The sequence below is a fragment of the Piliocolobus tephrosceles genome, chromosome 10 (assembly GCF_002776525.5).
Source record: "Piliocolobus tephrosceles isolate RC106 chromosome 10, ASM277652v3, whole genome shotgun sequence".
NCBI classification, from domain to species: Eukaryota; Metazoa; Chordata; class Mammalia; order Primates; family Cercopithecidae; genus Piliocolobus; species Piliocolobus tephrosceles.
The window spans coordinates 75,230,655-75,247,018 of NC_045443.1; positions in this window are offsets into that span (position 1 = coordinate 75,230,655).

Genomic DNA, 16,364 nt, shown 5'->3' on the forward strand with positions numbered 1-16,364 from the left:
GTATATTGTAAAGCATGTATTAAGGGAAGCCTTTCTTACCTCCACCACCATCAAGTCTCTGTCAACTTATTTGGTTGTACATTTTCAAGGAATATTTCTTTTTATCAAAGCACTTTTTTAAGTTTGATACTAGGCCTTCATTAGTTTGATTATATACCTAAATTATTTAATCTTCCACATTTGTCAGAAGGGGCTTACCTAAGCTTTCCCAGCACCTAACATAGTGCCCAACGCATAGAGGGTGTTTAATAACCACTTGTTGACTGAATGACTGAATGAATACAAAATACAACATAAGCATTCAAGGAAGTTAACTTGGTTTGTAGTTCTCCTTGAAGATGTCCTTCACATCCCTTGTAAGTTGGATTCCTAGGAATTTTATTCTCTTTGAAGCAATTGTGAATGGGAATTCACTCATGATTTGGCTCTCTGTTTGTCTGTTATTGGTGTATAAGAATGCTTGTGATTTTTGCACATTGATTTTGTATCCTGACACTGCTGAAGTTGCTTATCAGCTTAAGGAGATTTTGGGCTGACATGATGGGGTTTTCTAAATATACAATCATGTCATCTGCAAACAGGGACAATTTGACTTCCTCTTTTCCCCATTGAATACCCTTTCTTTCTTTCTCCTGCCTGATTGCCCTAGCCAGAACTTCCAACACTCTGTTGAATAGGAGTGGTGAGAGAGGGCATCCCTGTCTTGTGCCAGTTTTCAAAGAGAATGCTTCCAGTTTTTGCCCATTCAGTATGATATTGGCTGTGTGTTTGTCATAAATAGCTCTTATTATTTTGAGATATGTCCCATCAATACCAAATTTATTGAGAGTTTTTAGCATGAAGGGCTGTTGAATTTTGTCAAAGGCCTTTTCTGCATCTATTGAGATAATTATGTGGTTTTTGTCTTTGGTTCTGTTTATATGCTGGATTATGTTTATTGATTTGGGTATGTTGAACCAGCCTTGCATCCCAGGGATGAAGCCCACTTGATCATGGTGGATAAGGTTTTTGATGTGCTGCTGAATTTGCTTTGCCAGTATTTTATTGAGGATTTTTGCATCGATGTTCATCAGGGATATTGGTCTAAAATTCTTTTTTTTTGTTGTGTCTCTGCCAGGCTTTGGTATCAGGATGATGTTGGCCTCCTAAAATGAGTTAGGGAGGATTCCCTCTTTTTCTATTGATTGGAATAGTTTCAGAAGGAATGGTTCCAGCTCCTCTTTGTACCTCTGGTAGAATTCGGCTGTGAAGATGTCTGGTTCTGGACTTTTTTTGGTTGGTAGGCTATTAATTATTGCCTCAATTTCAGAACCTGTTATTGGTCTATTCAAGGATTCAACTTCTTCCTGATTTAGTCTTCGGAGAGTGTATGTGCCCAGGAATTTATCCATTTCTTCTAGGTTTTCTAGTTTATTTGCATAGAGGTGAACATTCCATGCTCATGGATAGGAAGAATCAATATTGTGAAAATGGCCATACTGCCCAAGGTAATTTATAGATTCAATGCCATCCCCATTAAGCTACCAATGTCTTTCTTCACAGAATTCGAAAAAACTACTTTAAAGTTCACGTAGAACCAAAAAAGAGTCTGCATTGCCAAGACAATCCTAGGCCAAAAGAACAAAGCTGGAGGCATCATGCTACCTGACTTCAAACTATACTACAAGGCTACAGTAACCAAAACAGCATGGTACTGGTACCAAAACAGAGATATAGACCAATGGAACAGAACAGAGCCCTCAGAAATAATACCACACATCTATAACCTTCTGATCTTTGACCTGACAAAAACAAGAAATGGGGAAAGGATTCCCTATTTAATAAATGGTGCTGGGTAAACTGGGTAGCCATATGTACAAAGCTGAAACTAGATCCCTTCCTTATACCTTACACAAAAGTTAATTCAAGATGGATTAAAGACTTAAATGTTAGACCTAAAACCATAAAAACCCTAGAAGAAAACCTGGGTAATACCATTCAGGACATAGGCATGGGCAAGGACTTCATGTCTAAAACGCCAAAGCAATGGCAATAAAAGCCAAAATATACAAATGGGATCTCATTAAACTAAAGAGCTTCTGCACAGCAAAAGAAACTACCATCAGAGTGAACAAGCAACCTACAGAATGGGAGAAAATTTTTGCAATCTACTCATCTGACAAAGGGCTAATATCCAGAACCTACAAAGAACTCAAAGAAATTTACAAGAAGAAAACAAACAACCCCATCAAAAAGTGGGCAAAGGATATGAACAGACACTCCTCAAAAGAAGAAATGTATGCAGCCTACAGACACATGAGAAAATGCTCATCATCACTGGTCATCAGAGAAATGCAAATCAAAACCACAATGAGATACTATCTCACACCAGTTAGAATGGTAATCATTGAAAAGTCAGGAAACAACAAGTGCTAGATAGGATGTGGAGAAATAGGAACACTTTTACACTGTTGGTGGGACTGTAAACTAGTTCAACCATTGTGGAAAACAGTGTGGTGATTCCTCAAGGATCTAGAACTAGAAATACCATATGACCTAGCCATCCCCTTACGGGGTATATGCCCAAAGTATTATAAATCATGCTGCTATAAAGACACGTGCACACGTATGTTTATTGTGGCACTAGTCACAATAGCAAAGACTTGGAATCAACCCAAATGTCCATCTGTGACAGACTGGATTAAGAAAATGTGGCACATAGAGTTCATGTCCTTTGTAGGGACATGAATGCAGCTGGAAACCATCATTCTCAGCAAACTATGTTAAGAACAGAAAACCAAATACCACATGTTCTCACTCATAGGTGGGAATTGAACAATGAGATCACTTGGACACAGGAAGGGAAACATCACACAATGGGTCCTATTGTGGGGAGCGGGGAGGGGGAAAGGATAGCATTAGGAGATATATCTAATATAAATGACGAGTTAATGGGTGCAGCACACCAACATGGCACATGTATACATATGTAACAAACCTGCACATTGTGCACATGTACCCTAGAACTTAAAGTATAATAAAAAAAAAGAAAATGTGGCACATATACACTATGGAATACTATGCAGTCATAAAAAAGGATGAGTTCATGTCCTTTGTAGGGACATGGATGCAGCTGGAAACCATCATTCTCAGCAAGCTATCGCAAGAACAGAAAACCAAACACCACATGTTCTCACTCATAGGTGGGAATTGAACAATGAGAACACTTGGACACAGGAAGGGGGACATCATACACTGGGGCCTGTCATGAGGTTGGGGCAGGGTAGAGGGAGAGCATTAGGAGATATACCTAATGTAAATAACGAGTAAATGGGTGCAACACACCAACATGGCACATGTATACATATGTAACAAACCTGCACGTTGTGCACATGTACCATAGAACTTAACGTATAATAAAAAATAAAGAAAGGAAAAAAAAAAGAAGTTAACTTGGGGTTGGAATTGTCAAGGAAGGTCTTAAGAGAATGTCACTAAATTGACACCAAACAAAGGGAAAGAAGTGATAGGTGGAAAGAAGGAAGAGAAGCATTTGCTGAGAGTCAGGTAAAATAAGACAGCATAACACAAAACTAAGCATTTTAAAGTGAACAGTTCAGTGACATGAATACATTCGCAATATTGTGAATTTGCCAACTCAAACTAGTTCCCATTTTTATCACCTAAAAAGGTAGCCTGCTGTTGCCAGTCCTGATTCCATCATCACTATATTTTTATTTACCTTCATCCTTGACACTTCTTCATCATATTCAGCAAATGAATAAATATAAGCATAGATAATTTTATTCTGTTCTTTTGGATTTCTTTCCTCAGTGGATATGCTCTATTTTTCACCGTGTTCCTTTACTTACATCTACTTTGAAATGACAGCCCATATCCTATTGCTGAACTCCATGCTGTTCAAATTATTTAATTGAGACAAACTTTAGCTTCTGTTCCTTCAACTTACCTTATGCCCTCCTGGGACTGAAAGCATCTAGAAAACCCCCTCTAATGGAAACCCAGTTAATGAGTGAAACAAATAAATAACTTAAAAAATAGTGTTTATTCAGTGACTTTCATTTCCGTGCTCTAAATTTTCATGATCATTTCAGAGATCAAAGATTTAGTCCAAATGAAAAACTGAGGAATTTCATTTCTTTCTTTTTTTTTTAACTTTTTTTTTTTTTTTTGAGACAGTCTCAGTCTGTCGCCCAGGCTGGAGTGCAGTGGCACTATGTCAGGGCTCACTGCAGCCTCCACCTCCTGGGTTCAAGCGATTCCCCTATCTCAGCCTTCCAAGTAGCTGGGATTACAGGCACCTGCCACTATGCCCGGCTGATTTTTGTATCGTTAGTAGAGATGAGGTTTCACCATGTTGGCCACGTTGGTGTTGAACTCCTGACCTCAGGTGATCTGCTCACCTAAGGTATTCCTGCCTGGCCTCCCAAAGTGCTAGGAATACAAGTGAGAGCCACCACGCCTGGTCAGGAAATCCATTTCTAATGTGATAACAGTCACACTTCATCATTGAACAAATCTCAGGGATTGACACAGATATTCTTTGTAAATAAAAAGTCACCAAATTAATTAATTAATTAATTAATTAATTTAGAGACAGAGTCTCACTCTGTCACCCAGGCTGGAGTGCAGTGGCATGATCTCGGCTCACTGCAACCTCTGCCTCCCGGGTTCAAATGATTCTCATGCCTCAGTCTCCCAAGTAACTGGGATTACAGGCATGCACTACCATGCCTGACTAATTTTTATGTTTTTAGTAGACACGGGGTTTTACCATGTTGACCAGACTGGTCTTGAACTCCTGGCCTCAAGTGATGCATCTGCCTCAGCCTCTCAAAGTGCTGAGATTACAGGTATAAGCCATCATGCCTGGCCTGAAAGACACCAAATTAGTATAGGTAATAGCATTACTCTTAGCCCATCAGTGCCTGGTTAGAGTTTACATATAAGCCAGGAGCCTATGTGCAGGGGACACGATGTGATTTTCTCAGCCCAACATTGATTACTCATTCATTTGCTCATTGTATACTCATTTTACTTTGGAGAACCAGCCATTCTTCAATTGATTACTGTCTTGGTGGAGCTTTATATCGAGGTTCTCTGCCTTTCCAGGTTGTTGGGTAGGGATGTAAACCAAGTTTCATGAGTCAAATTGCTTTTCTAGGAATGTTAAGTTTGAGAAGAGTAGCAAATCTGGTATTGATCTTAGAAGACCCTGCAGAAATTGCCCATTAGTTCTTGTCATTCAGATCACCAGATATCATTGATTTAACTTATCCTGAAGTTCTCTGTGCAATTCTGCATCACCTCCCAGTAGCTATATTTACACTTGGAGGGACTGTCCCAAATCCTAAAGCTATCTCACCGATTATAACCTGAGAGAAAGAAAAATCCATCAAAATAAAAGGGCTTAGGTCAAACAGAATAAATGTGTATCTAAGAAAAAGTTGTTCATAAGGAAGCAAAAGGATAGGACGGGTCAGAAACCAAACAGTCGGCATTAGATTGCTTCATATGACTAATAGCAAGTACTCAAATGATTAGAGCCTGTCACTGATCCAAAATATTTCAGTGAAGAGTGGCACACTCCAATACTTTAATGCCCTCATTTATTTCAGTATTTTTTTCTTGCATCTAATGTAAATACATCTCAATCATTTTTTAAAGTAAACCTTTTTCTTGCTCTTGTCCTTGTAGCTCACTACAAAACTGATACGCAGAGTAGTGTCTCCATGTCATCATTAGTAGCAGCATTTAGGAACTTGTTAGAAAAGCAGATTCTCAGGCTGCACCCCACATCTGCTGTTTCAGAGGCTCTGGCATGTGAAGCCCAGCATCTGTGTTTTGCAAGCCCTTCAGGTGATTCTGAGATTCACTAAGAGTAAGGGACCACTGATCGAATATTCTGCCAGAGGTCCTCAGGCACTCACAAGTCTAATCTCCTAAAGGAGGAAATATATCATTGCCCAAGAAGACTCACGTCCCTTCATATGTTGAGAATAAAACTCTGATGTTGATACAACATCCCAACATCTCCTAACATTTTCTGCCCTATGGTAAATTTCACAAGAATCATTCGAGAAGATGTGGCCTCCAAATCACATACTCTGCTTTTCTGCCATGGTTTGACATTGAGCTCTACTTCTACCAAACTCTATACCATGCAAATTAAAAGAGAAATAAATAAAGCAATGGAGATCTTTATTTGAAATGTTACACCAAGAAAACAACAATAAGGAGAGGAGGTTGAATTCAAAGGGAATGGCTGGGTTAGAGCCAATTAAAACAGTTGATGTGTGGTAAGCAGAGGCAGTTAAAGAAGGGCGAAATAAACATCCCTTGGGAGGAACAGTGGCGAAGCAGTCTGTAAACTGAGGAAGTGACTCCTTAATAGCACAGGCCTACTTTCGTTCTTAATTAGACTGAAATTGCCCATCTGTGGCACTCACCTGTGATTAAAAACCAACAACAGGCAAAAAGTAAAATACTGGATATGCCAACTTTAAACCAAGTTCATACCGTATCTAAGCTTTTCACCTCGTCCATAGTTTTAAGACAGTAATTAGTATGCTGCTGTTAATCAGTGAGGTTGGGGACTTCAAGATTTTCTTGAGTGTGCAGACCCAGTTTCAGGAGAGGAAGAGAGTTGTTCTTCTTTTTCCTAAGAGTGGAAATATATGCAGCCAGACATGCTGACTGTACCATCATTTACATTGGCGCTGTTCATGGAGGAGTCCTGGAAAACTGTCAGGAAATGAAACTATCTTGATCATCAGAGTAAAGAAGTATGATAGACAGCGAGTGAGCCCCAGTGGCAGAAGGGTTACACAGTCCTTGAATTTTAGTTCTGGCTCTATTCACTACCAGTCAGACATTCTTCATTATTCCCAAGTAAAGTTTTTAGGCTGAATAAATAGGTAAAGCAAAAAGCAAATAACTTGCAGATAGTAATTTTAGTCATGACAAACTATTTAACTTAGTATAGTCTTAATGATGGGATTACAGTCACTTATATTGTTTATATTGAAGCAAATGAGGGTCTGTCTTGATCAGGAGGATCCTGGAGTGCTCAGTGATGCAATTACCTTAGAAATCCTCTTGGTGAAATTTGAATATCTTGCCCTGTGAAGATACTGTTATGGTATTATGCTACTATTTTGTCTCATTACTAGAATTACAGCATATAGATTTTCAGGAGCACAGAGTAAATATTGACTTTTTTTTCTACATATTTGTGCAGGCTAAGGGTCTCTACTATGATTAAACAAGTTAAATATAATGCATTTTAAAATCCTGATATAGCTTCTGATGAATGCCTTTCCAAATTATCATGTGCATCATCTCCAATAAGTTGAAGCTTTTAAAATTACATCGTTGTCTCATATAATGACCACTTTATATTAGACCATCATAGTTGTAATATAAAATGTGGTCATGGCTTACTGAGATGTCATAATTCATCAAATCTGTTTTTTTTTCCCTGACATCACATCTCCACATCCTTTCTGAACTGTACACTGTAATTTTTAGATTGCCAAGTATGATCTATCAAAATGATAACTTGGGTGTGGTACTTAGCAACTTTTAGATATACCAATAAAACAACAACCTAATGCCTAAAGAAAACTGGGTAATTTTATATTAATATTTTATGGTATTTTTGGAACCTCATATGAGTATGCACCAGAGGAGGGTTAGAAGTTGAAATGCATTATTATATGTCAAGCTGGTATCATATATCAAATGATTTTAGAGGACAGGGAGTTAAGGGCAGGAGTATTGGGAAATACAAGATAGAATTTCAAAGGCAGGAAGAAGCCCGATGGGAAAAAATTAAGAATGAATTGGTGGAAATTCATGGATAATTGCAAGGAATGCTAAGGGAAGATAAACTTTATATTCATTGGAAGGGGTTAAGAATGAAGACTATTACAAATACTAGACACAGAAGGTCTGGAAACATAGACCATGATTTTATGATGGATTAATCCATAGTTTCAGACTTCAACACCCTGCATATATGATCAATGTGTAAATTAGTGTTTTAACCCAGTAACAGCAAAAGGTGCATTTTTAGAGAGAGGAACACTTGACAGCCTCCAGTAAAGTGAAAATGGGAAGTCGCTGCTTTCAATTTGAATAGGATTGATATTGGGACAGTGGTTTCAGAGTGTCTCTGAGATGATAGCGTTTGACTCTCTTTCCTTTGAGTTAATTATTAAGGATTATCCAGAAGTTATTTATCCAATGCAAGCACAGATTACTAGACAAAGCACAGGCAAAGCCACCAGGTAGCTTCTGAAAAGCACTGTTATCTGCAGCTTTTCTTGCATGGTGCCTGGTTGTGAACTCCACATGTGCTCGGCTGTCGTCTGCCGCCGCCTCTCTGCAGCTGACAGGCTTTGAACATCACTTATGGACACAAGGTCTTGTGCCATTTACCTCCATGTTTACTCTGTTTTATCATCTCTCACTCCTTTACTTCTGCTTCCCTAAACCAGAGAGAAAAAGAAATCATTGATCAATATGCGGAAATGCAAAAAATTACTTGAAATAAATAATGTGGGTTTAGGACTTTATGTTTTAGCTCAATTCTAAACATCCTTATGATTCCTAAACTATGGCAGGATAAGCTTTTCAGGGAACATTTAAAGCTCACAGTTCAGAGAGAGCAGTAAAGTGCCATGTATATGTTAACTCTAAGAATTATTCCTTATTGACAAATTGAATTGGACGAAGATGTGGCAGCATGGCTGGTATTTTATCTGCAACTATCAAACTCTAGTGGTTCTTTCTCATTTTGACTTCTTTCTCTTTTCCAATCTATTATCCTCTTTCTATCTTCTGGTGGATATCTGTTGACCTTTAATCCTTGCTTACTGCATACACTTTGGCGATCACTTTATGGAAGGATCATTGCTGGGGCTCAGATGCTGAGGAAGAAATGGCATCAATAAAATATAAATGGGAAAGAGAAAATGAGAGCATGCAAGCTTTAAGGCTTATCTAAATGGGGCAGACAATTTTCAGTTTGGAATTGCTGCAGTCTCTGTAAGATTCTCTTGTAATTTTATACTTCTGTTGAATATTCTGCAGTAGAATAATAAGCCCTGCTCTGTGCCAGAGATGCTTTGTTTAAATCTAATCCTCTGGAGGAAATCTCAAAAAGAATAGCTGCTGAGTTTACTTAATGTAAAAAGTTTTTTTTTTTTTTTTTTTTTTTTAATTTGAAGTTTCCTTAACAGAGTTACTTGTTGATTAAAATGCTCTGTCAAGTTCTTCTGGTGATTCTGTCAAGACCAAACTATGCTTTTTTTTTTTTAAACTGCAGAAGCAAATATTAAGTTCACCTGAGGTTTCTCTAGCAAAGCATTTTCTTCTTTTCAGAAGCTTTTAACATTGCCATATGTGTAATTAAATGGTCATTTCACCTTTATTATATTTTTGTGGCATTTTAAAAATTATTTTTCTTGTTTATGTACACTGTAGCAGTTATGGTCACCATATGCTTGTTATGTAACATAGCCCTTTACACCCAGCTGATAGATGCAAGCTGTTGGGGACAAATCAACACTGGTCTCCTATTTATCTAATTTTAACCCTCAAAGATAAATTCATCTGGATAAATGTGTTCCTAAGCATCTTTCCCCTGTCAGAAAATATTTTTATATAGCTCTTCTCACAACAGGAAGGAAAAGGTAAAGGTCTGCCTCTCTACAACTTGATTTTGCCACTAGTAACTTTGTGCTATTGAGATAGTACTTTTGAGATAAAAGACACAATAAGCCAGTAAAGTAGAAGCTAAAATGTGATGATATAAATATATGTATAAACTAGCTTTTCGGAGGGATAGGTGGGGTAGGTGGAAGAGAGGAAGGTAAGGATTTCTTCCTGATGAATATAAACAAAACAATTTAAGGCAAATGCAAGTTTAATAATTTAACCAATACTTAGTAAGCCATGCAATTGAACTTATTTTCCCTAAAGTTATTCTATAAATCACAAATATTTTGTTTCATAAGAATCTGATGTCTGTACCATCGAGAGTGCAAATATACCGTTATTATAGAAAGAGTTGCAGAAATAAAACTCCTAGAATGTACATGCATTAAGTCATGATTTCTAAAACTGTCCTATGAAAATGATATAGTCTCTAATGACCAATTTTGGTGTTTAGGAGGAAACAGGGAAAGTGTTTTTATGTGAGAAGAAGCCATTTCATCACATTAGAATTACAAAACTTTCCATTTATGTTTGTTCACAGTTTTTTGTTTTGTTTGGTTTGGTTTGGTTTGCCTGTTTTTGACAGAAAGTGTGGAAAGTTGGCAGTGTCTTTGCAGGGATGAGGAGTATGTGATTGCTAACACACTTTGCTTTCAATGACCTCATGTAAATGTTAGGAAAGTCTGGAGGAAATCAATGCATTTACAAGAATCCAGGTTAGTATCTGATGGTCTCCATTAGAAAAGTGTTTGGAGGGAAGGAAACGAATAACACATTACCATTCACCATTCACATTTAATATTGCATCGGTTCTGCATTTGAGGAAAGCAATTTTTGTTCTTTCTATTCCAGAAATGTATGTGAGAGATTTTATTTTACTTATGATAAAGAATATGAAAATAAATGTATTAATTAGTATTGCAAGTTTAATTAATGACCAAGTCAGATTATTTTAAAAGTAAACAAATAGCTCATTTCCCAGGTTGTATGTATTACACATTTTTGTGTAATATTAATTATAACAGCTATTGATAGATTTCACCCCATCCCATTTTCAGCAAATCTGATGAATTTTATTCCTTTTAATTTTGCCTATGCAAACTTCTTTCTTTAATATTATCAAAATGCATTGCAGGCATTTCCAATGTCTAAAAATATATCTATCAGTGAGAAGGAAACTGTTGGATTTTAAATCTTCTCATAGCTATTGTAGAAATTAGGAAAAAGAGGACTCATGAGTGCAATGGGTTTTACTGGGAACGTTTTATGAGAACAATAGGAACCTTGTAAGATTTTTTGTGTTTACCCTTCACTCATCTCCTTTTTCTTCACTTGTCAACTGAATATTAACGTAACTAAAATATAATTATGCTACTAATTCTGAAAGTATAAGTATTGACTAATAATGAGGATTTTAAGCTGAGGTCCATCAGGGTCAAACTTCTTTAGGTGAAAATCCAGTTTGTCACTTGCTACTTAAAGGTTATCTACAAATTTTTCTTTATTCTCATTTCTTTGAAGTTTGTGAAACCTCCTCAATTCACTAACATGTAGTTAGTGAATAAAGTAAAATAAGAGTTAAGTTTTAGATGCCAAACTTAGTTGTCCATTTTTTCTACTCTCACCCTTGCTCTAAACTCTAAATCTAACAAATACATTGGGAAAGCATTGAAGAGGGGATTAAAAATGAAATGTTTCATGAAAATATTTAGCAAGACAATATGGACACAGGAAAGATGAAGAAGTTCCTCATATATGTCTTATGTTGATAATGATACAAAATTTTATATGAAAAATCGTATTTACAGAAATCTATTCTGCTTTTTCAATGTTATGCGTTTTCACTCACCAGTTCTCATGGTCCATACGCTTAAAACAGGAAAGAGGAAGATATTTTAGGGCAACATATGTGTGGTTCATAAAACGAATCAGCAGGGTATATGCAAGAAAGAGCTCGGCAACTACTTCTGTTGCTGTCAGAAATCATTGTGAAGTTTCATGAAAAGGAACCCTTGAGACACTGATAATATGGAAGTAAAGGGCAATGTCTACATAGAAATTAACATTTTTGTAAGAAAAATGATTGGTTAAAGAAAATGGATGATGAGGTCAGTAGAGAATAAAATGTCAATGAAATAAATTGTGTGTGTGTGTGTGTGTGTATGTGTCTGGGTGTGTGTTTGTGTGCGGGCTATTCTGGTAAGAAGCAGATAAAAAAGGAAAGGAAAACTTTGAAGGGTTTACTTAGACTATTTGATCACTTTGCATCTTTTATAGTAGGTTTCTATATATTTCTGAATCTAATGTATTGGATGCCTATCTTAGTCCATTAGTGCTGTTATAACGGAATACCACAGACTGGTAATTTCTGTAAGAACAGGAATTTATATCTCATAGTTCTGGAGGCCAGGAAATCCTAGATCAAGGCACTGACATCTGGTCCTCACCAGATGTCTTCTGGCGGCATCTTCACATGTTAGAAGGTGGAAGGGCAGGAGAGGGGCGACCTCCCTCCATCAAGTCTTTTTATAAAGGCACTAAATCCCATTCATGAGGGCAGAGCCCTGACGATTCCATCACTTTCCAAAGGCCACAACCGCCAATACTGTTGCATTGAAGATTAAGTTTCAATGTGCAATTTGAAGGGGACAAAAACATTGAAACCACTGCAGTGTCTGACAGAGAGATGTGGTTTCGCAGTTAATGGTCTCATTTTATTTCTGGGCTATTAAGAACATGACCATTGCATACAGCTGGAAAGATCGCATACTCTACCACTGTGTGAGTGAAAGGCACTACAACCTCAGGTAGTTGTTGACCTTGAGGCATTGCTTTTGTTCAATGGAATAAGTAGATATTAATAATGTATATGTAATTTCATGTTGCTGCCTTTTTAAATGGTGCCATAAGATTTCCTTAAAATGACTTATCTATATTTTATTTATACTTACTAAATATAGACCCAGTACTGAATAAAATACTCAAAATAATAGAAAAGACATAATCAGATCTTACATTTTCATTATCATACTTTCTAATTTCCTATTCTTCTTTTATGACTTCAGATAGATTGAATAAGAGGTATCTAACTGAACCTCTCAATATTCCTCTCTCTCTTTCTTATTATCTGTATCTGTCTCTACCTGTCACACACACACACACCTACACACACACATGTTCGCACAAACATATAAACACACACACAGCTGTTTTGAAATATCCTCAGAGTTCCTAGTAAAAATGCTACATGATCTGATAAAGATAAGCTTTTGAAGCTATTGATGGGGTAGCTTTTCTGGGTGGTTCCTAGAAAGGATCTGGATGTTAGTTAGATCTGAAGTTTAGAACCTGTACTGGAACTGGGAACTGGAACTGATTACAGGCAGCGATTACTATAACTCATTACTTAGATTAAAATCATGGGCTAATTATAGTGGTACCCTGTGGTACCCTGTGTTAAAATATAAGAATAAAGTTTAAATGTTTAAGAAAAGATTTATTCTCATTCCCTGAACGAAACCTAATGCATCCTCAGAATATCTGCCATAAAGCTGGAGATGGTTAATGTGTGGATTCCGAAGGGGCAAGAGCAATGGTTACATGTTGAGTCCATGGTGCTTGGGATGTGAAAATGCACACTATTCCAAGTGGTCCTATAAATCTTTCACAATTACAAGTTACAACCATTGCAAATGACATTTTTATGATACCTTTTGAATGGCTTGGCTTTGGTGTGCCACTCTTTTAGGTTTTAGCCAATTTTATTTGTATATAACCTTCAAAAATATATGAAAATAAGAAAATTGGCAAGGAAGGAGTAGTGAAAATGATACCTTTATAAAACAATGTTATTATACATTGTTACATCTAAAAAATTTTGGCTGCATTTCGCAGGACCAAACTGTTACAACTTGTTTGAGATGTCTTCCTTTATCTTTTTACAGCACACATTATATTTGTGTATTCATATTCCAACAAGAATGGTTCTTTCAAGCATAAGTATTTTTTAGGTTGCTTTTTTTTTTTAGTATTCATTTGTATTTTTAAGGGTCTACTGTCTTACTGGAACACTGAAATTTATCTGGCAAGAATATCCAATGATTTTGTTTTAATGGAATAGTTGTCCTTTTTCCAGATGTGTATTTTTTTTTTTTTTTTTCACTCAGGGAGCTGATATCCTTGAAGCAAGGGTATTAACATGCAATGTCATTCCAAAGCTGACTACATTTGCTTTTCATTATACTTTATGGTTAAGAGACCCTCTGAATTTGATAAATTTTATTTGCTCAACTAACTCTATCAGTAGCATATTGTAAGGAAGCCTGGAGGGCAGTAAATGCATGCCATAGAGCATATATAAACAATTTTCACCTCTCCTGAGAAGTTCCTCATTTTAATTGGACATTGTGTGCATTCTTTAAAAATCCATTAGCTGTCTTATTATTTAATCCCTTGTACTCATCACCTGCTTTTATGTTTTAGCCAGCTAGTTTACCTTTCTTTTGCCTGATTCAATACCACAATAGAGACACATCTTGGCGTATTGCCCCTTGCCCCCACAAATACACTGTATGAGCAGAGTATGCCTAATAGTTCTCTATGTATCAATTTTTTTCTGAGATATCTGAAAAAATGATTTCAGTGGGAATACTGGTAAGAAAAATTCTAAAACAGATCTTAGTGTCTGAAGTGTTAGAAGCCAGATCTGGAGAATAGTTTTAACTTCGTGCTCAGTATATCATATCTTTATCATATCTTATTTTTTCTTATTTAAATTTCCTCATTAGTTCTGAAGACAATCGGTTCAAATTATTCAAACATTTTGCAACTTGTTGGTACAAGTAATTTATTCCCTGGGGCTTAAGGGAAGTTCTTACCTGGATGAAGGATAATTTTTAAAAATGAAGATTCTTAAGGTTGAATGTGAAAGTGATGATATACAATACAATTTCAGAATGGATTGGGAAAAAAAAGAACAGTTAATAATTTGACTCTTTACTTGTGCTTCTATTACAGACTAACAGGGATCATATTTACTTCCCCCCACCTTAAGTATAAACTGAACAAAAGTGTATAAAACAATATTATTCAGCCATTTGACAACGGACAATACAGGACAGTGGTTCCAGAAAGAAGGGTACTCAAAGGGGAAGGCTTACTGTTGTGCTAGTTGACTTCCTGGAGGCAATATCCAGACCACAGAGTAGAAATGGGGAACCCAAATAGAGTTCAGAAGTTTTGCTGAGTCTTAGAAATAAAGATCAAAGTTTAGGAAAGTCTCGAGGGCTAAAATTTTGGAGCCAAAGTACCAGAAAGGAAGGAACTCCAGAGAGAGAGAGAGAGAGAGACAAAGATAAAATGAAATAGATAAACAGACACAGAGAAACAGAGAGAGAGAGATACAAAGAGATGTGAGAGAATGAGGATGAACACTAGAGACTTACAGAGGTGTTTCTTCTAATCTTTGGCAGAGGACTTATCCGTACATGTATTAGAGGAAAACACACAAATGCCAAAGAAAGGACCAGCAGAAAGAAGCATGAGAAATAATTACTAGCACTCATACAAGGTTGGGAATAATTGACGTTTTCCCCAGTCAGAGTGAAAAGACCACGAGGCGTGTGTTAGATTCACAAAATTGTGTTTCTTTACAAGTGGGACAAAATTAGCTCTAGGCAGTCTGATCTGTACCTTCTTTAATAATGTATTTAGAATGCTCAAAACCTACTTAACTGTGTGCCATTACAAAGTCAAATACTACTTGAAATCCAGTATGCAAGCGTACAACTCAAAATGTCTCCCATCCAGTAAAATATTACCAGGCATGTTAAAAAGCAATATGACATGACTCATATCCAGGAGGAAAAAATATCCATTAATGGAAACATACTTAAGAAATGGCAGAGATGATGGAATTAGCAGACAAATTGTTGTTGAAACAACTATTATAAATATGCTCCATACATTCAAGAAGGTAGAAAAACATAAATTTTTTTTTATGAGACATGGAAGAAAGAAAAGACACCCAAATGAAACTCCTAGAGATGAAAAAGTATACTGTGCAAATTAAAAATACGTGAGATAGGATTACAACAGATTAAATCATATAGAGGTAAAGATTAATGAACTTGGAAACAGTAATAGAAGTTACGTGAATGTAAAATGAAGCACAGAGTTGTTTTCTTGTTTTTATTTTTGATATGGAGTCTCATTCTGTCACCAGGCTGGTGTCTTGTGGCACAATCTTGGCTGACTGCAACCTCCACCTCCCGGGTTCAAGTGATTCTCCTGCCTCAGCCTCACGAGTAGCTGGGACTGCAGGCGCATGCCACCATGCCCAACTAATTTTTTTTTTTTTTTGTAATTTTAGTAGAGACAGGGTTTCAGCATGTTGCCCAGGGTGGTCTCAAACTCCTGAGCTCAGGCAATCCATCCGCCTTGGCCTCCCAAAGTGCTGGGATTATAGGCGTGAGCCACTGTGCCCAGCTGAGAGTAAGATTTTTAAAGCCTTAAAAAATTAATTGCATTAGTAACCATGGCATGAAAGCAGGTGGTCCAGCATACATAATTGGAGCCCTAGAAGGAAGCGGGAGGCAGAAAATAAGTTTAGAAAGAACTCAAAAGTTTCCAAAATTTGATAT